The sequence below is a fragment of the Crinia signifera genome, chromosome 2 (genome assembly GCF_055691185.1).
Source record: "Crinia signifera chromosome 2, ASM5569118v1, whole genome shotgun sequence".
Taxonomy (NCBI): Eukaryota; Metazoa; Chordata; class Amphibia; order Anura; family Myobatrachidae; genus Crinia; species Crinia signifera.
Window position 1 is genome coordinate 378,765,797 of NC_139218.1, and position 18,989 is coordinate 378,784,785.

At 44.6% G+C, this 18,989-nt stretch overlaps 1 long non-coding RNA gene across 1 annotated transcript in view; it reads left to right on the plus strand.

Moving 5' to 3' along the window:
• The window catches only part of LOC146058122 (uncharacterized), a 34,528-nt gene extending 16,971 nt beyond the window's left edge, over positions 1-17,557 (plus strand). The window contains exons 2-3 of the long non-coding RNA XR_014469820.1: positions 11,832-11,887; positions 17,460-17,557. This is a non-coding gene — a long non-coding RNA (uncharacterized LOC146058122). The remainder of the gene's footprint in view (positions 1-11,831; positions 11,888-17,459) is intronic.
• The last annotated feature ends 1,432 nt before the right edge of the window (positions 17,558-18,989 follow it).

An 18,989-nucleotide genomic window follows, 5' to 3' on the forward strand; every position in this document is an offset into this window, starting at 1 on the left:
TTTTGTCCTTTAAAGAAGGAGTTTGCTTTTGCCAGTGAACCAGAATCAGGCCCACAATATCGGCTTGTCACACTGATGACGCAAGTTCTGCCTTCATTGCCTCATGGTGGACAACTAGTCATTATTTGTAGACTTCATATGATCATTTCTGGGCTTAAACAAGACAGGAGTCTGTGGGAGTATCCAGGATTAATAACAGTGCTGGTTAGCACTCTCCAAGGCCTGATCCATCTCTCCCTATGCCAGCTTTTCGTGTTTACGTAGCTTGCTTTTAGTTTCTATTGAATCTTTTGTGACGTATTGTATAAGTAGTATGTGTTCGCATTCCCTCCCCCCTAATAACAGCACTTGTAGACCAAACAAGCCCCAGTGTATTCTGTATTAGCAGGTGCGTTCCAAGGTTCCCGTGCTTTGCATGCTGCAGTGACGCTGTAAGCACCACACGTGCGACTGTCCTTGATCCGTAAAGCAGTCGGCAATTTTATTCATGCGCCAGAGATTACAGCGATGTGTGTTAGACGGCGCCCGCATCTACAGAGAATGCCGCTTTTATGTGCACCCACTCAAGGCCTAGCTCCGCTGATGTACAGTACTCTCATAACCTTGGGTTTTAATGGAAGCGCTTAACACATAAGGCATTGGATGTGTGATCTGAATGTGCAGCATATGCACACGCTGCTTATGTGACTGTTCTCTGTGGCGGGTTATTTTTATTTTTTTGTGCTTAGGAACCAAGACACCGGAGCCATTGTAACTGAGCACAGGATAGCAAGCTGAGACACTCGGTTTACCTGTTCTGGTTATTTCACAGAAGCGTTTCTCGTAGTCTGGCTAATGTCGTCGTCATCATCCAGATAATGTCACAATAATCCTGTGTTTTTATGACTAAAGGTGGCCATACACGTTACAATTATTGTATACAATATTGCATCTCATAGCATATCGGTTTTGCGATGAGATCAGATTAGATGAGATCTAGTACAAAAAGTATGTGCTGCACATACTTTTTGTACTCATCGCTAAACCGATATGCTATGAGATGCGATATTGTATACAATATTGTATACAATAATTGTAATGTGTATGGGCACCTTTAGACTTGCATTGTGATTCTGCTCTAGAACAGTCTGTAGTCAGCCTGGGGTTCTAAAAATCCACTAGTCTATTCAAATAAACCTATTTGGGTACTTGTTTCCAAGCACGGCGCCCATCGCATCGCAGACCATAAGGCATACGATGGTATGCAATGCGATCTTACATGATGGCAGCCGATGTTATACAATTTTAAATTGTATTCCATCGCATTGTATGGCATATAAAATGGTATGCGATTTACAATTGTATAAGCACCCTAATGGGTGTTTTCAATGTTAAATGTGCCCCCTATATGTTAAAAGCACCCTCAACGGCACCCCTACTATCAACGCCAACCCGAAGCGTGGCGAGCGCAGCGGTACGTGTCCTCCGACCTTTTCATACCCCCACTATCCACGTCGGTGTGGAGTCGATTTTATATAGTGTGGCGAGCGCACTCGGAATACATGTAAAGTAATACGCGTCCCCTCGCTGCGCTCGCCACGCTTTATAAAATCAACTCCACGCCGGCGTGGATAGTGGGGGTATGAAAAGGTTGGAGGACGCGTACCGCCGCCCCTCGCGGGCTCACTGCACTCGTCAGCTTCGGGTTGCCGTTCTTAGTGGGGATGGCGTAGGGGTGCATTTAACATTGTAAGCCCCCATTTAACATTGTAAGCCCCAATTAAAAATCGTATAGGGGCTTATACAATTTTAAATCGCATCGGGTGTATGGCATGCAATGCGATTTATGTCGTACGACTTAATAGCGTGGGCGACGTGCTAGGAAACACGTACCCCTATTTGTTTACTTACGTCATTGACAGGTATACAGTCGCTATGACGACACATGGTGAAGGTGTTGAGTTACAATTGTAATTTGTATTATGTACATATGTATGAGACCCTTTTACTATTATTGTAATGAATATGGTCATAGCCCACAAAGTTCCTGCGTCCATGGTGCTTAAGAAATGGTGCAATATACCTCCTTGTTGCTGCTTCAGCAACTGGAGGTCCAACCCACCCACTGAGGCATGCTGGGATCTGTAGTCCTTAGCACTAGTTGGGGAAACCACAAGTTGATTATGCTGTATGGAGTGCATGCGCTAATGGCAGTGGTTAGACGCACATCAGAGAGACGTAACGCTGCGGATACAGTTCCGGTGCCTGAGGGAGGGATGGAGGGAACATTCAGTCATTTCAGTCCCTATTTACTTTCTACTGTTTGCTTATTTCTTCTTAACGTTTATTCCTGATGCACTTTCACATTACCGTCTGTAGCTGGTACCAGCCAGACGATGAAAGGGACACATCCGCAGGGAAGAAAATGGATGGTGGCGTGTGGTATACTCTACAATCTAGCAAGCGGTTATCGAACGGGCCCATATTGCGACCGAAAATGCCAACACATTTCAATCTAGTCACAGGCTGCTGCCATTTTCTGGGAGTGTTTTGAGAAATACAGGCGTGCCCAGGCATGTTTAAGGAGGGTCTCTTACATCAGCGCTGACCACTTCCAGCCTGTCTATAACATATTAGTAGAAGCCTCGGACTTGCTAGGACAGCAGGTACTCTGCAATGTTCCGGGAATTGTGATTGGATCCTGGAATGCACGACAATTAGCGATGCATCTGCAATTTAGCAAGGGCTGTTTTAGTCTCACCTTCTGGGTAGCTGCTTTTTGTTTGCAGTAGGTTTTTTTTTTTTCCCCCTCTATATAATGATTCAACCTAAATTATACCCCTTTTTAGAAATACCACCTGGTATTTTAAACCCGGTACAATCCTGGGTTTTTAAAAATCTCCGGTCCATTGTAGGTGTGTAGGACCCAGGATTTTAGTTGACAACAGTCCCGGTAGAGCCATTCAGACATACGCTAGTCCCGGGATTATGCACGTGAAAAATCCCAAGATTCCTGTGTAGGTCTGAAAGGGGTATTAGCCACCTTGTGTAGGAGGAATTTACAGCAATACCATACCTCCCAACTGTCACGATTACAGCGGGACAGTCCCGATTTTCGGGTCCTGTCCCGCTGTCCCACCCGCGGCAGGCATTGTCCCGCTGCGGGGGGTGGCAGTTGGGAGACCCCCCAATCTAGTAGAATAGACACTGTGCGCATGCGCACAGCATCTATTCTCGTATGAAAATGAGGTTGCGGCTAATTAGCATAAGCCGCAACCTCATTTGCATACGCCCGCCCCCTTTTCGGGCGCTGAGTGTCCCTATTTCTACAGGTCAGAAGTTGGGAGGTATGCAATACACAAAGGTCCCGATTCCTTTGCTGCACCATCTGTGATTCAGACACGCTCGGGGCAGGCAGCTGACGTCACATGACGTCGGCGACGTCCCCAAACTCCGCATATAGTGCTCCTTGTTGTACGACGCTTAGATGACTGGCTCCACTTTTAATTAGAAAGTTTTAATGGAAAATCAAGACTTTCCAATTGACCTCGTTCACTTGTAGCTTTGCTGAATTTTGCACTTCAAGCCATGTTAATGTAATCGGCCTTTATTTTTTGTCATTCGTTAGAAATATATGTCCTTAATTAACAAACTGGAATGGGCCGCGCGAGAGGGGGAACATGCTGTAAATGGCCTTTTTTCCTGACACGTTCCGTGTTAATGCGAAGACCTCTGCCAAGTCAGGCTTTTAAATCTCTCCACTCCAATATAAAAAAAAAATCTTCTCTACTATGTTCAGTTGGATTTAAGCCAAATGCGAACCTTAATGGTACCGCATAATGAACTGCTTTATATCTACTGATAATGCGCTTCTGGCTGCAGTTCTTATTTACCTGCTTGTTCTTCAGATCCCAGAATAGCGGCTCCTCTTTCATGGTTAGACTGGGGTTGCTGAACTGCGCCCTATGTGACTTGCCAATAAGTGGATCCAGGATGCCAGTGATGGGGGACTGAGAAAATAAGAATAATCCAAATTAAGGATTTAGGGGGTTATTCTGGTTTCACTGTTCGGATGCATCCTTGCAAGTCAACCAGATCGCGCCTGGGCGTTCCCATATGATAATGGGCCACCCCGCCCTCCATTCGCAAGGATGGGTGCGTGCACCCAGCGAATAGTTTGTTTGCTGTGGACACATGCACACATAAGTGCAAAGCAAAAACCTCGGGCCCGTGTGAACCGACCTGAATAAGAGCCTAAGAGTGGCTCCGTGGGTACAGGGTACTGACAGAGGCCAGAGCTCAGCAGCACAGGCAGAGACCTCATCAGGACTGACCAGTAAGAATACATTGCTCACGTTCCATAGGCCCTGATAAAGCAGGGCTCCATAGACTCGTAGGCCTTGCTTTAAACCAGGACTGGTAAACTTGTGGTGCTCCAACTGTTTAGCAAACTACAAGTCCCAGCATACCTTTCCACAGTTTTGCTATTAGTGAATGCTCAAACTGGCAAGGCATGCTGGGAGTTGTAGTTTCACAACAGCTGGAGGGCCACAAGCCTGCTTTAAACTCTGAGCAAAGGGTGAACAAAAAAAGTGCACGATGCCCACCTGTACTAGGCCATGTATCATATTATTAACACTTATTGGTACTTGTTTCCTCGGTGGCTCGCCACACTATATATAATCAACTCCACGACGACGTGGATAGTGGGGGTATGAAAAGGTTGGAGGACGCGTACCGCCGCCCCTCGCGGGCTCGCTGATTATCGCTGGCCATTATAATGGGCCGCGATGCGACCAACGCGATTTTCCCATAGAGAATAATGTTAAATGATTTTGAAAGTTAAAATCGGGTTGATCAACCCGATTTTACATAGGGAACAATGGGAAATGGGCCAATATGGGCAATTTCTCATTGTATATGGTTAGAAAGTATGGTTAATGCCCCCCCCCCCCCCCCCCCCCCCATTGTTAACGCCACCCCACTATTGACGGCAACCCGAAGCGTGGCGAGCCCGCGAGGGGCGGCGGTACGCGTCCTCCGACCTTTTTCATACCCTTACTATCCACGTCGGCGTGGAGTTGATTTTATAAAGTGTGGCGAGCCACTGAGCCCGAAGCGTGGCGAGTGGACGCGTATACCTGTGAAGTTATGCGTGTTCGCTCGCCACACTTCGGGCTCGGTGGCTCGCCACACTATATAAAATCAACTCCACGCCGACGTGGATAGTGGGGGTATGGAAAGGTCGGAGGACGCGTACCGCGGCCTCGCTGCGCTCGCCACGCTTCGGGTTGGCGTCAATCGTGGGGTGGCATTAACAATGGTGGGCCATTTCACCCATCAGGGGGGTTTGCTAGTAAAATGGGGAGTTTTGGGGCTTTTTACATTGAATTCAATGTAAAATTGGGTCTCGGGGACCATTTTACATTGATTCCAATGCGATTTGGTTGGCATGCGATGCGATCGACGCGATTTTTCCGACCCGATCAATACAATCAAAATAGTGGGCGCCGTGCTAGGAAACAAGTACCCACTTATTTATTAACCATTTCTTATATAGTTATACACAGATTCCGCAGCGCTGTACAGAGAATATTTGACCACTCACATCAGTCCCTGCCCCAGTGGAGCTTACAATCTATATCCCCTACCACATGTACATGCACACACAGACATTCTAGGGTTCATTTTGTTGGGAGCCAATTAGCCTACCAGTATATTTTTGGATTGTGGGAGGAAACAGGAGCACTCGGAGGAAACCCACGCAAGCACGGGGAGAATATACAAACCCTGCACAGTTAGGAATTGAACCCATGACCTCAGCGCTGTGAGGCAGTAATGCTAACCATTACACCATCCGTGCTGCCCCATATGATAAAGAGTATCTAGGTTGACAGTCCATAGGAAAAGGTCGACATGAGTTTTAAAAAAGCATAAAAAACAAACCTTTTTTTTTATCATTGTTGACGCATGTGCACCCCCAATTAGTGTAGCGCGTACCCTGGCATGGTGGGTGAAGCTAGGTTCGCCTGGGGCAGGGACGGTTCTGTGAGTAAATAGCATGTGACTAAGCAGCACTGTGCTAAGTGCTGGCGCTCTGTAATGTAGAGGTTTATACCTAGCTGTATAAGGGGGGCATGTTTGATATTCAGCGTGGTCTAAGGCTTTTCAGTTTCCCAGCAATTGTCTGGAACAAGCATTTGTTCTGAGAAGTTCCCGGTGCAGTACAAGGGCATGTCCGCATACAGAAGTAGGTGGGATAGGTATAGCGTTACTGTGTATTCTGTTAGTGACAAGCTGCTGTGAAAGGTGGTGAATTCTTAATCTTCGTTTCCTCTGTAAGTAGTGTATATATAGCTTGGTACACACCTAAGCAACAGTGTACTCGCCGGTGATGCTTTATGACCATTGTACGACTACTTCATATGTTGTTGCCTGCTTCCCGTAACAATACTGTCATCTGTCGAATCCTCATGTTGGACATACAGAACATCCAATCAATGCACTCTAAACACTAAGAGCACTGGTCATATTATAATAAACGCTGCAATTTACCATGGAATCAAATGGAGGCCTGGCCAACCATGTTCATGTGTGACCCTAAAAGTCCCAGCAAGTTAGCATCTCATGTTTTAAAATGAGTATGTGCCGCCCAGCACCGACTCCTCTTTGGCATACGCCTTAAGACAAGTCCTACTTCTCCTCAGCAGAACAGACGAACCTGTCTGCCCTGGTGGTTACTGCTGGGGAGCTAAATGGTGGGTTTATTACAACGGTTTTAGCGCTTAGTGTGCACCTGCATTTTTCTTTTTATACTATGGGCCTGATTCAGATCCATTCGGTACTGCGTGCATTTGCACGCAGTACCGATGTTGCACCTCTGCGCAGGCGGGTACTGCGCATGTGCAGGCGTATGGTGCATGCACCCACGGCAACCTTTCGGGTTGCCGGGTGCACGCACCCATGCCGGCGGGGGTGCCGGGCTGCCCCATTACCATATGGGAACGCCCAGCGTTCCATGGGCGTTCCCATGAGAACGCTGGGTGTTCTCATGGTAATGAGGCAGTGACGTGGGTGTGGGGGGCGGGTGTCACCGGATGTCAGCTGCCCGCCTATATCCACGTCAGCGTGCACGCAAATGTAAGTGACTGAAAAGTCACTTATATATGCGTGCACGCTAAACATCATTCGGTTACCCGAGCCATGCGAATGGATGTTTATGCAAAACATCCATTTGCAGCTGTTCGGGCGAAGCCGCACTTTGAGGGGGCGTGGGGGGGGGGGGGGGGCGGTCGTTCGCCGGGCGGGGTTTGGTGGACTCGCAAGGCTGCAAATTCGCAGCCTTGCGAATCAACCTGAATAAACCCCTATATGTATTTTTAAAGCGGCAATCATTTACACGTCAAAATCAAACTGGTTTTGCAGTGTAAATGATTGCCGCTTTAAAAAAACCTGGAGATTTCTTACCAAATCTCTCACTTTTTGAATCTCTCATCCTATTAAATCTCACCCGTAGTTTCACTCTCTGCCAGCAGATGGCAGTGTTTCTGAGACTCACGGACACTAGACATATATACAGCATAGATGATATTGTTTTAAGTGGAAGTAGACCGTTTATTTATCACTGTTCTTTCTATCTTTTCAGTTTAGCATTTGGTGCAAGTTGTTTGTGGTGGTGGTGGTGTTATTGTTGATGAAGAACCAGGAAAGAAATCAGTTGCATTGATCTTTTATCACACAGCTGAAAGCTTGTCAAAATGGCCGCTTCTGCACTTTGAGCTGTGACCGTTTTTAGCCCAAGGATAAAGATAGGGAGTGGAATCCGCACTGGATCCTTCCCTTATACAAATCCATCACAGAAAGACGAGACTGTAATAAGAGGAAAAGATGAATTATGGATCTGTAGTGTGTGTTGGAGAAGACATGTATTGCAACACCAGCAAATTGTACTGTGGCGTGCACTTACACCTATCTCCTTATCATTTTTTATAATAAAGAATTTTTTTTTTCACCAACAAATTAGGTGGATGTGTGGTAAAACTGTATTTAAATACAGGACAGGAATGTTTGTATGTCCTGTCTGAGACCTCTTATCTTTAGGTGCTATTTTTGCACGGCCTGGTGATAATATCCTATATCAGTGATACATTTATAATTTATGACAAATAGTCTTAAGTGTCCTTTCAAATAACAGTGTTCTCATGAGCACGTGGTGAGCTCCCTCTCTCCATATCCATGGATCAGTGTCCCTGCAAAAATTGCTTTCACTTTTGGCTCATTGTGTTGCCTCTAGTGGTCACTGGTGGTACTTCACCTCAGAGGTGAGGCGTAGTTGGCCTTATACATGGTGGCTGCGCATGTAACCCAGATGCTTCTCCATGTTTCCCACCTTGGCACGAGCAGAGCTAGAATATGTATGGTCTCAGTCTATCGGAAGTGCGAAGAGCCCTTTGATATAGTTAAATACTTCACCACTGAAGGACAGTTTTCTCACTGGCTACGTACCCAATACTTATCATCTTTCATATTTCTATAGCCGCTAAATAGATGGCCGCTAATGAGGGTTTTTAAAATCGATTTGGAAAGCGTAAATATTCCTCGCGTTGCCTCTGTGTGATTTCCCTGCCAAATGCCTATAAATAAAATCCATTATTGGTTGATGGCCAAAGTGAGATGATTAGAGCCCTCTCACTTCCCAACCTGATGTTCTCCTGTACCATACCAGGAGCACCTGTGTGATAATAGTGCATACGTGTGGTCCTAATATTCTACATTAAAAAGGTGATGGGGAATGGTTTTAATAAGGCACTGTCCTATTCCATTGCTGAATTTTAAAATGTCTGTTTAGCAGGGTGGAAAGCAATGGAAGCAGCCATTTTGTTGAATCACATAGGGGGGGGAGTATTCAATCCTGGGTCACAACTGTTGGCACAGCCCAACAGTCGTGACCCTGGGCCATTTTGCGTTTTGCCCACCGGGATTCAATGTCCCGTCTGCCGATCACCGTAAAGGGGGCGTGTCCGCAGATTGTTTGGATACGGCCGTGATCTTTACAATCCATGGGTGTTCTCGGCAAAACGAGCCCGACCGCTTTTAAAGTCGGGCCTGTTCTGACGAGATGCCTCTTCATTGCTCTCGGCAAAGACCACATTGAATAGGCGCCTGCAGCTATTGCCCGCCCCACGGAAATGTATGGGTAAAACCAACAGAAATTGTAGTCGCACATTGTCCGCATCTGATAAATTGAAGCATAGTATTATTGATAGGAATTATATGCACCACGATTGAATCCATGATGTGAATGTTTCAACTCATCCTGTAATTGTTTCAGGAACTACATTATTAATCCCTTTTTAAGGTAGATTACAGTATATTCTACTTTTTTTTTTTTTTTTAGCACAAGCGAAATAAGTTGTATTTTAGCTATATCCACTATTACAGACTGGTACTTGTGTAATATCTGGGCGGCCGATTTTTTTTTTTTTTTTTTTCATTGTATTACATCGGATCGTATGCAATATAGTGGCATACAATTCATGCAATGCGATTTTTCATTGTAAAGACCCGATTTTTAATTGTATAGTCACCCATGGGTGATTTCATACCCCCACTATCCAACTACGCATGGAGCTGATTTTTATATAGTGTGACAAGCGTAGCGAGCCACCGAGCCCGAAGCGTGGCGAGCGAACGCAGAATACATGTAAAGTAATCCGCGTCCCCGCCACGCTTCGGGCTCGCCACACTATATAAAATCAACTCCATGCGTAGTTGGATAGTGGGGGTATGAAATCACCCATGGTTGACTATACAATTAAAAATTGGGTCGTTACAATGAAATGGTGTATAAAGTGTAGTACAGCACTAAGCAATGGATCCGCTTCTGTCATTTATCCAGCGCAGCCTTTGAAATGGTGGTTAAAAGTGGATCAGCTGCTTTCCTCCACTTTATCTCTCTCCGATGCTTGATACATCACCCCCCTCTATCCTGGCATCAGTGGGGTCTGACAAATACAGACTCCCCCAGTGCATGCTATAATCAGAACTGATGACCCCATGAATGAAGCAGTGGTAAAGGAGGAGAAGTGAGCCAGAGGAGGAGTGCCCCATGGCAACCAATCAGCACTAAAGTAACAGCTATAATTTGCATAATATAAAATTATACAGAGCAGCTGATTGGTTGTCATGGGCCACCTCTACTCCCTTATCACTGCTTCTTACATATAACCCTGTATACTCTCCATCCATAAAATACAATGGTGAGAGAAAGGAACATGACTTGGTTGTTTAGCCATTCAAAATAACTGAAATAAGTTGCGTACAGCAGGTTAAATTGTGGATATATCGAAACAAGTGTTTTTTTTTGGAGGGGGGGGGGGGGGTATTTAACATGTGAGCTTTTTTTAGTATAAGTAGAAAAGTATAAAAAATGTATATCATTTTTTTTTTTTCCAATAAAACTGAAATGTTACAGCTCGGCCAAGCAAGATGAGAAATTGGCTTCCCCCCCCCCCCCCCCCCCCCCCCCCCCCATTTACTTTTATCTTGGCAAGGTGAATGTGAAAATGAAAAATGATTCCTATTAATATAATTGGTCGTTGCTCTTCTTGTCACCCCCATGACATGATGCCATTTCAGCTGACGTTTTTGATCCGTGACCAACTTACAGTTTTTGTGAGGTGTTTTTATTTAGAATTTTTACCTCCTAGAACGGAGCATGATATTGCACTTAATTGAAGTGGCAGTGAATATATTTTAACTGAGAAATCATTTTTTTATATAGACCATATTGAACAGCCAGACTTCTACAAGAAAATAAAGGAATTTGATAGCTCTGTTTTCAAGGGCTGAACTGCGCTGAGGTCATGGGTTCCATTCCCACCATGGCCCTAACTGTGTGGAGTTTGTATATTCTCCCCATGCTTGCGTGGGTCTCCTCCGGGTGCTCCGGTTTCCTCCCACAATCCAAAAATATACAGGTAGGCTAATTGGCTCCCAGCAAATTAACCCTAGAATGTCTGTGTGTGTGTACATGTGGTAGGGTATATAGATTGTAAGCTCCACTGGGGCAGGGACTGATGTGAATGTTCAACTATACTCTGTAGTCTAGTTTATCAAATAAAGTCTGTTTATAGACAATGGGTCGAGTTCTGTACACGTGTCTGTTATTTTAACATTTGCACTCTTCATACTCCCCTACTATCCTCCCTCGTCTCTTGCTAGGTTGCCTCCCAAGTTTGCCCCCTTTCTTTTAGACTGTAATCTCTACGAGCAAGACCCTCAGTTCCCTTGGTTCTTGCCCCTTATCTTCCTGGTCTTCTTCTATCTGTCCCTCCCCACTTCCAGATACAGCCGGTGACTTTGATCACATCAGTCTGGGAGAGCATCACTGATTGCTTCTCCTAAGAATTTTATCTCATTTTTTTTATTGTATAATGTGTCCCTGTTTATGGCGTTTAATATCCTTTTTACATTTATATAAATTTTGCATTGTTAATTCTCCTTTTTTTTTATTCCTGTGTGGCACTGCGTAAATAAATGATACCTTCTATACCTTCAGACAGTGGCTGGTTATAGCATTGTGGGAATTGTAGTCCATAGCTTATGACTGCATTTGCTTATTGCGGACCTGGCTAACTAGCCAGCTGTTGTAAAACTACTTGTCCCAGCATGCACTGCTGCATTTTTGCTATTAAAGAATGTTAAACCTGTGGCAGGGAATGCTGGGATTTGTAGTTTCACAACAACTGGAGAGCTTCGGCTTGACCAGGAATGGCCTATTGTACCTTTCTGCGTTCTTTATACCTGATGCAGTAAGATGTCAAATTATTCCTACTTTCCTTGCTTTATAGGCTACAGAAGAGATTACAGAACATCGGTGGAAGATCTGCAATCCTGCTGCTGTCAGGTACAGTGATCCGCATTGTGTGGATGGTGTAATGCACAGGTTTTCAATCTCGGTCCTCAGGACCCCACACAGTGCATGATTTGCAGGTCTCCTCACAGAACTACAAGTGAAATAATTAGGTCCACCTGGGGTCTTAAATGTGTCAATGAGTAATGAATGCACCTGTGCACCTGCTGGGTGACCTGGGAAAAGTGAACTGTTTGGGGACCTAAGGACCGAGTTTGAGAACCTCTGGCGTAATGCACGCATAACTTTTTTTTTTCCTTTTGTTGTCAATTATATTGATCTGCATTTTCAATCCACTTCTAAATATATAATATATAACTGCCTAGAGTACAATACAGGTTAAAGCTTAATTTGTTCAGGGAAGAGAGAAAAACAGGGACCACATCGCTTGACAGGGATTTCGGCTGGAGTTGCGGCCTATCCAGGTTTTCCTCAGCTGTCCCAGGATCCATCTTAAGACCAGAGTCAGATATGTAATCAGTCAATGGAGGAGCATGACAACTTATTGATATTCCTCGTCTGATACAGAAGACTGACTTCTGTAGGAACACTGGCAACATGCTCAGCTGGCCCATGATCACATTTCCCCTAGCATACTGTAGTCTCTATGGTGCTGCGTAGGCTTTGGTGGTCTCTGGCTGCAGGGTACAAGCAATTGTCCAAATTCTTCCTACTAAAGACCAAGGTATTGGTGGCAATTGCCCGTTCTCCCAATGCCTGGGTCAGGAGATTCCAACCTGTCTGAGATCCTAAATTATTGGGATTGGCGAGTTAGGATTTATAGCATGCAATTACTTTTTTTTTAATGGCCGATAGGAAACCAGGTACTTGTGGAGTATCACGGCTCCCACGACCTGCATCGTATACAGATCGTATGCTAAAAATCGCATCGCATGTGGCATACGATGGCATGCGATGCGATGCGATGTTTTAGCGATTTTTGACTATTTTTGCTCAAAAAATCGTATGCCATCGCATAACATCGTATGCCATATGTAGTGGCATACGATGTCATACGATGCGATACGATGTTTTACCGATTTTGGACTGAAATGCATCAGAATGCATTGAAATGTGTATTAAAGTAGTGAAATGCCCCCAAATGCCATTTTTCATAGTGCACCACCCCCACTATCAACGTCAACCCGAAGCGTGGCGAGTGGCGGCGGTACGCGTCCTACGACCTTTTCATACCCCCACTATCCACGTCGGCGTGGAATTGAGAATAGAATAGTGTGGCGAGCGCAGCGAGCCACCAAGCCCGAAGCGTGGCGAGCGGACGCGGATACCTTCACAGCTATACGCGTCTCCTCGCGGGCTTTACAGGTATCCGCGTCCCCTCGCGGGGCTCGCCACGCTTCGGGCTCGGTGGCTCGCTGCGCTCGCCACACTATTCTATTCTCAACTCCACGCCGACGTGGATAGTGGGGGTATGAAAAGGTCGTAGGACGCGTACCGCCACCCCTCGCGGGCTCGCTGCGCTTTGGGTTGACGTTGATAGTGGGGTGGTGCACTATGAAAAATGGCATTTGGGGGCATTTCACTACTTTAATACACTTTTCAATGCATTCATATGCATTTCAGTGCAAAATCGGGTGCCATCGCATCGGATGCCATCGTATGGCATCCGATGCGATCGCATATGATTTTTGAGCTAAAATGCTCAAAAATCGGTAAAACATCGTATCGCATCGATGGCATACGATGCCATGCGATGTTTTACCGATTTTTCACCATTTTTGCTCAAAAATCGGTAAAACATCGTATCGCATCGTATGACATCGTATGCCACTACATATGGCATACGGTGTTATGCGATGTTTTACCGATTTTTGACCATTTTTGCTCAAAAACGGTAAAACATCGTATCGCATCGTATGACACTACATATGGCATACGATGCCATGCGATGGCATACGATTTTTGAGCAAAAATGCTCAAAAATCGGTAAAACATCGCATCGCATGCCATCATATGCCACTACATATGGCATACGATGCCATACGATGGGAGCCGTGATACTCCACAAGTACCGGAACCCCCCCCCCCCCCCCCCACATGCGTTTATCTGCATCCTACCTCTCCATGTGCACCTATCAACAACCCTCCTCTTATTTACCACTTCCTCCTGTTACCAAGCGTGGCTTCTGCCCTCATAAAATGCTTCTGACTCCTCCCTTCCTATGTGCTCCTATTATTTTCTCCTAACTATATGCACCTCTGCTTCTTGTCTGACCTAGTGCCTCTGCCTCTTATCTCCCTATGTGTACAAGGAGGAACTCTTTAGTTTTTAAAATGTAAATATTATATTACCACCATGCCAAGACAGACAGCAAGTATTGAATGTCAATTCAAAACTGCTCACGTTCAAAGCTGGCTTGCTAGTATATGTACGCTGTATATACAGCATATGAAATGGTTAATGTTACATGTGGAGGTACAAAGCCGGGAAGTAGAAAATGACAGTGCGTAGAATCTGCTGGATAAATGGTACTTAAGAATAAATTGAAGGTTTTTACAGTACCATGGAATTTGTTTCTTTTTGTTTAAACCCGATCACATTTTGTAGCTGTACTCACGGACTGCCAACACCCAGCCGCTGTGCAGCAGGGTCGTTTTGGTTGGTCGTTGTGCTCAATACTTCAGCAGCAGCAGCAGCATCAGGTCAGAACATCCCTGATCTTTTATTCAGCAATAAATACTGCATCCAGCATGATTTCAATTCTTTACCAGTGCCAAAGACAAGGGGTGCGGAAGCGTTGCAACCACCCTTCATTTTAGTGTGTGTCTGTAACTAAATAAATGCTGAGGTAACACTGTATGGTCAGTGGTACAACCTCATCTAGAGTACTGTGTTCAGTTCTGGAGGCCATATCTCCAGAAGGATATAAATACATTGGAGAGTGTACAAAGAAGGGCAACTAAAATGGTGCATGGCCTACATCACAAAACTTACCAGGGAAGACTAAATATGTATAGTTTGGAGCAGAGAAGGAAAAGGGGGGACATGACAGAAACTTTCACATATATCAAGGGTTTTAACAAGGTACAGGTGGGAGACATTCTTCACAGGAAGAGGAGCAACAGAACACGAGGACATGCACTGACACTAGAGGGAGGAAGGTACAGGTGGGAGACATTCTTCACAGGAAGAGGAGCAGCAGAACACGAGGACATGCACTGACACTAGAGGGAGGAAGGTACAGGTGGGAGACATTCTTCACAGGAAGAGGAGCAACAGAACACGAGGACATGCACTGACACTGGGGGGAGGAAGGTACAGGTGGGAGACATTCTTCACAGGAAGAGGAGCAACAGAACACGAGGACATGCACTGACACTAGAGGGAGGGAGGTACAGGTGGGAGACATTCTTCACAGGAAGAGGAGCAGAAGAACACGAGGACATGCACTGACACTGGGGGGAGAGAGGTACAGGTGGGAGACATTCCTCACAGGAAGAGGAGCAGCAGAACACAAGGACATGCACTGACACGGGGGAGGGAGATTCAGGTGGGAGACATTCCTCACAGGAAGAGGAGCAGCAGAACACGAGGACATGCACTGACACTGGGGGGAGGGAGATTCAGGTGGGAGACATTCCTCACAGGAAGAGGAGCAGCAGAACACGAGGACATGCACTGACACTAGGGGGAGGAAGGTACAGGTGGGAGACATTCTTCACAGGAAGAGGAGCAGCAGAACACGAGGACATGCACTGACACTAGAGGGAGGAAGATTCAGGGGAAATGTGAGGAAGAATTACTTCACAGAAAGAGTAGTAGAGAAGTGGAATAGCCTCCCATCAGAGGTGGTAGAGGCAAATACAGTAGTACAATATAAACATGCTTGGGATAGGCATACTGATATCCTTACAACGAAATAAGGATCAAATATGGTGTTAGGTAACATGTTTAAAAAAGGGGCAGACTAGATGGGCCAAGTGGTTCTTATCTGTCGTCAAATTCTATGTGTCTAAGCATGAATTTGTCTTGTGAATTGCCCCCCCTCCTTCCAATAAAAGCCCTTTCGCTTTTATGCTCTTTTCTTGATTGATATGGGCGCAATGGAGTTCATACAGTATTGTTGAGAATTCCATCTTCCAAAGAACCAGTTGCCATTCTGAGGCATACGACTGAGATGCAGCAGCCATTTTTGCTCTCTCCAGACTCCCACAAAATGGCTGCCTCCATTAGTGTATAACATCTACTAGAATTTCCTTGCATGACCTAGGACCTAGGTGCCCCCAAATAGAGTTTTCTTTCTTTCTTCTGTTCTCTCTTGAACTAACAGTCATATATGACCTAGGAACAGCAATCTTCCCTTTTCCGCCTTGTAGTAATGTATTAGATGTGCCTCCTACTGCGCTCTATACTATGCTCACTGCGGTCACCTGTTTTACGTTTATATTTAAAGCCATGATTTAAAATCATTAAAAATGCAGAATAAGCTATAAAAATCTGTGGCCAGTCCTGCTCCTACAGCGAGCGCGTGTATACGTTATTTATATTGCCTGTCTAGGATTATAGTCATTAAAATTCAGTACAGCTCTGTAGGTATCTATATTTATTTTGATTTAAAGGTAATTAGAACCTAAATTATGAGTAACTAATTTTCTTTCTTTTACTCCTTGACCATAACGCTGTTTGACCTGTTTTGTTATGTTGAATAATTAGCGTTCTGGGAGTTGAATTATACCTTAAACAGCAAAACACAATGCAGTAGTTTACAGAGCGACTATAAAAATAGTGAACAATGCAATTCTGAATGTGCATCACAGTGGGTTTATAATTTATCGTGACTAAGCTTCAGTTGGCCCTCAGGCACCAGGATATAATGGTAGATTCTGTTTTTTAATGCAAGTTATCTATTTCATAGAGCGAAAACCATCTGTTGTTGAAACTACAAATCCCAACATGCTTTAATAGAGCACCGCATCTTGCCAGAGTAGAAAATGGGGGTATATGGAATAGGGTTCGAGTGTGACCAAGGTGCCAATCTCGAAAGCTTTTTTTTAAAGAGGCGGTCATTCACAGGGAAAAATCTAACTCTGTATTGCATTGGATTTTTTTTTTTTTTAAGCGGCAATCATTTACAAAATCGTCCGGCATCCCGCATCTCCGACAAACTTAACCGTATTACATATGCCCCCTAAACTTAACTCCAAAAATGGCTCCCTCAACTGTATATGAGCAATGGATATAATGTAGTTATTGGCCAATCAAATTTTCAGAAAATCAAGACTTCAGAGGCCTGAGGGACTTCTAGGTCACCCCACAGTTTCCCAAATGCCGCTATTACAGTCCAGGTTCTAAGAAGTTAAATCTAGTTGACCGAGGTACTAATTAAGTTTACATGCGCTCAAGCATGAATAACCTAAAATGTAATGGCAGGGTTTGGGAACATCTGGGACACACACATTCCTACTTTAAAGGATGCATGAATGTTGGTATAGCCCACAAAATGGCTTCCTCCACGTGTCCGCATCTAGTGCACAAAATGGCTTCCTCCATGATGTGTCGGAAGTTTTATCAGTCATTAGTCATGCACATTATTTCTTTTTCTAGATCCCCAGCCCAGCAGCACCATTGAGAGACGTATTGACCTACTGACGTTGTACAACGCGAGTCGCACAAGTGCTGCAACGTGAGGACGCGACCATGAGGCAGCTGAAGGGAAAGCCTAAGAAAGAATCTTCCAGGGATAAAAAGGAGAGAAAACAGGCGATGCAGGAAGCCCGGCAGCAAATAACCACTGTGGTGCTTCCCACCCTGGCCGTTGTGGTGGTGTTAATCGTTGTGTTTGTATACGTGGCAACTCGTCCAAACACTATTGAATAATGTATTCTCCCTTTGTGTGGGTACAAATGCCGTGTGCCAATAGAACCAAATACAACCTTTACCTATCTTCAACAGTCCACAATCTGTAAGGAGAATCGATCAGTCATCAGCAGTACTCTCTGATCACTCCTGCCTTGTACTTTTATCCAATGTAATAGTTGTGTATGACAGATGTGCCATACATTTTATGAAACCTGCAACAGTTGTGCCTTTTTTTAAATTTAAAATAAAAAGTTTTAAATAGAGCAGCTTATACATAGAGGGAGGAGGGGAGATGTTGGGCGGAATCTTTCTATCGTCATGTACAACGCTGTCGCTCTGTTCTGTCTCCGTTGCCAAAGGACTCTTTTGTGGTAATGTCAATCTAATATATATTGTACCCTACAGCCCTGATATTTATTTTTGGAATAAATAATATAACTAATTTTTATCTGCGTGAGGTATTTGTGTGTTGTTGTTTTTTATTTTTTTTTATTTAGAATCTACATTTGTTTAATTTTGAAGGAGGTTTGGTATACCCGTGTTTAGGCACACAGTATGCAGGTTACGTTGTAGATGGTTATTTTATTCTGAATGGTGATGCTTGGTTAATTTATCTTGGCATAGTTAATGCCCCCTGGCAAACATTAAGGACACCATGTGCGGAAATGCTACCTACATAGATTTGACAGGTGATATTCCCCCTATTATTCTTCCCTTTTCATTTTCAAGGTATTGCCGATAATAAATTCAGAATTTCACCCAATATCTGAGGGCTGCAAAACTGTTGCAATTGGAGATATCTCCAAAATATCAGATGTGGTTCTTCTGGTATATTTGAGGGATCCCCAATACAAGCTGAGTATCCCTTTTCCATATATCCCAAAAGCAAAATCCGTAGGTTTTCAGAATATTTAGTTTTGATTTTTTTCTCCCTGGCAGCCATCAGAGTAGTCTTCAGCAGCATCCCCAGTCCCAAGGGTGCATTGCACGTGTAAAATCACCGGAGCACATGTGCAAAGCATCCTTGGAACCAGGGATGCCTCTGAAGATTAATCCGATGGTCACCATGGATTCCGATATCCGGAATGTTCGCTTATCCTAAATGCTTGTGGTTCTGAGCATTTCGGATAAGGGATACTCAACCTGTATTTGCATTTATCCCCCTGAAAATTTTTTTTTTTTTTTTTTTTTTGGAGCAGTACCCTGCAAATATTAACGCTTACCTCGTGTGCTTTTACTTATTCTTTGGTGGCACCATACTGCAGCTTTGTCATG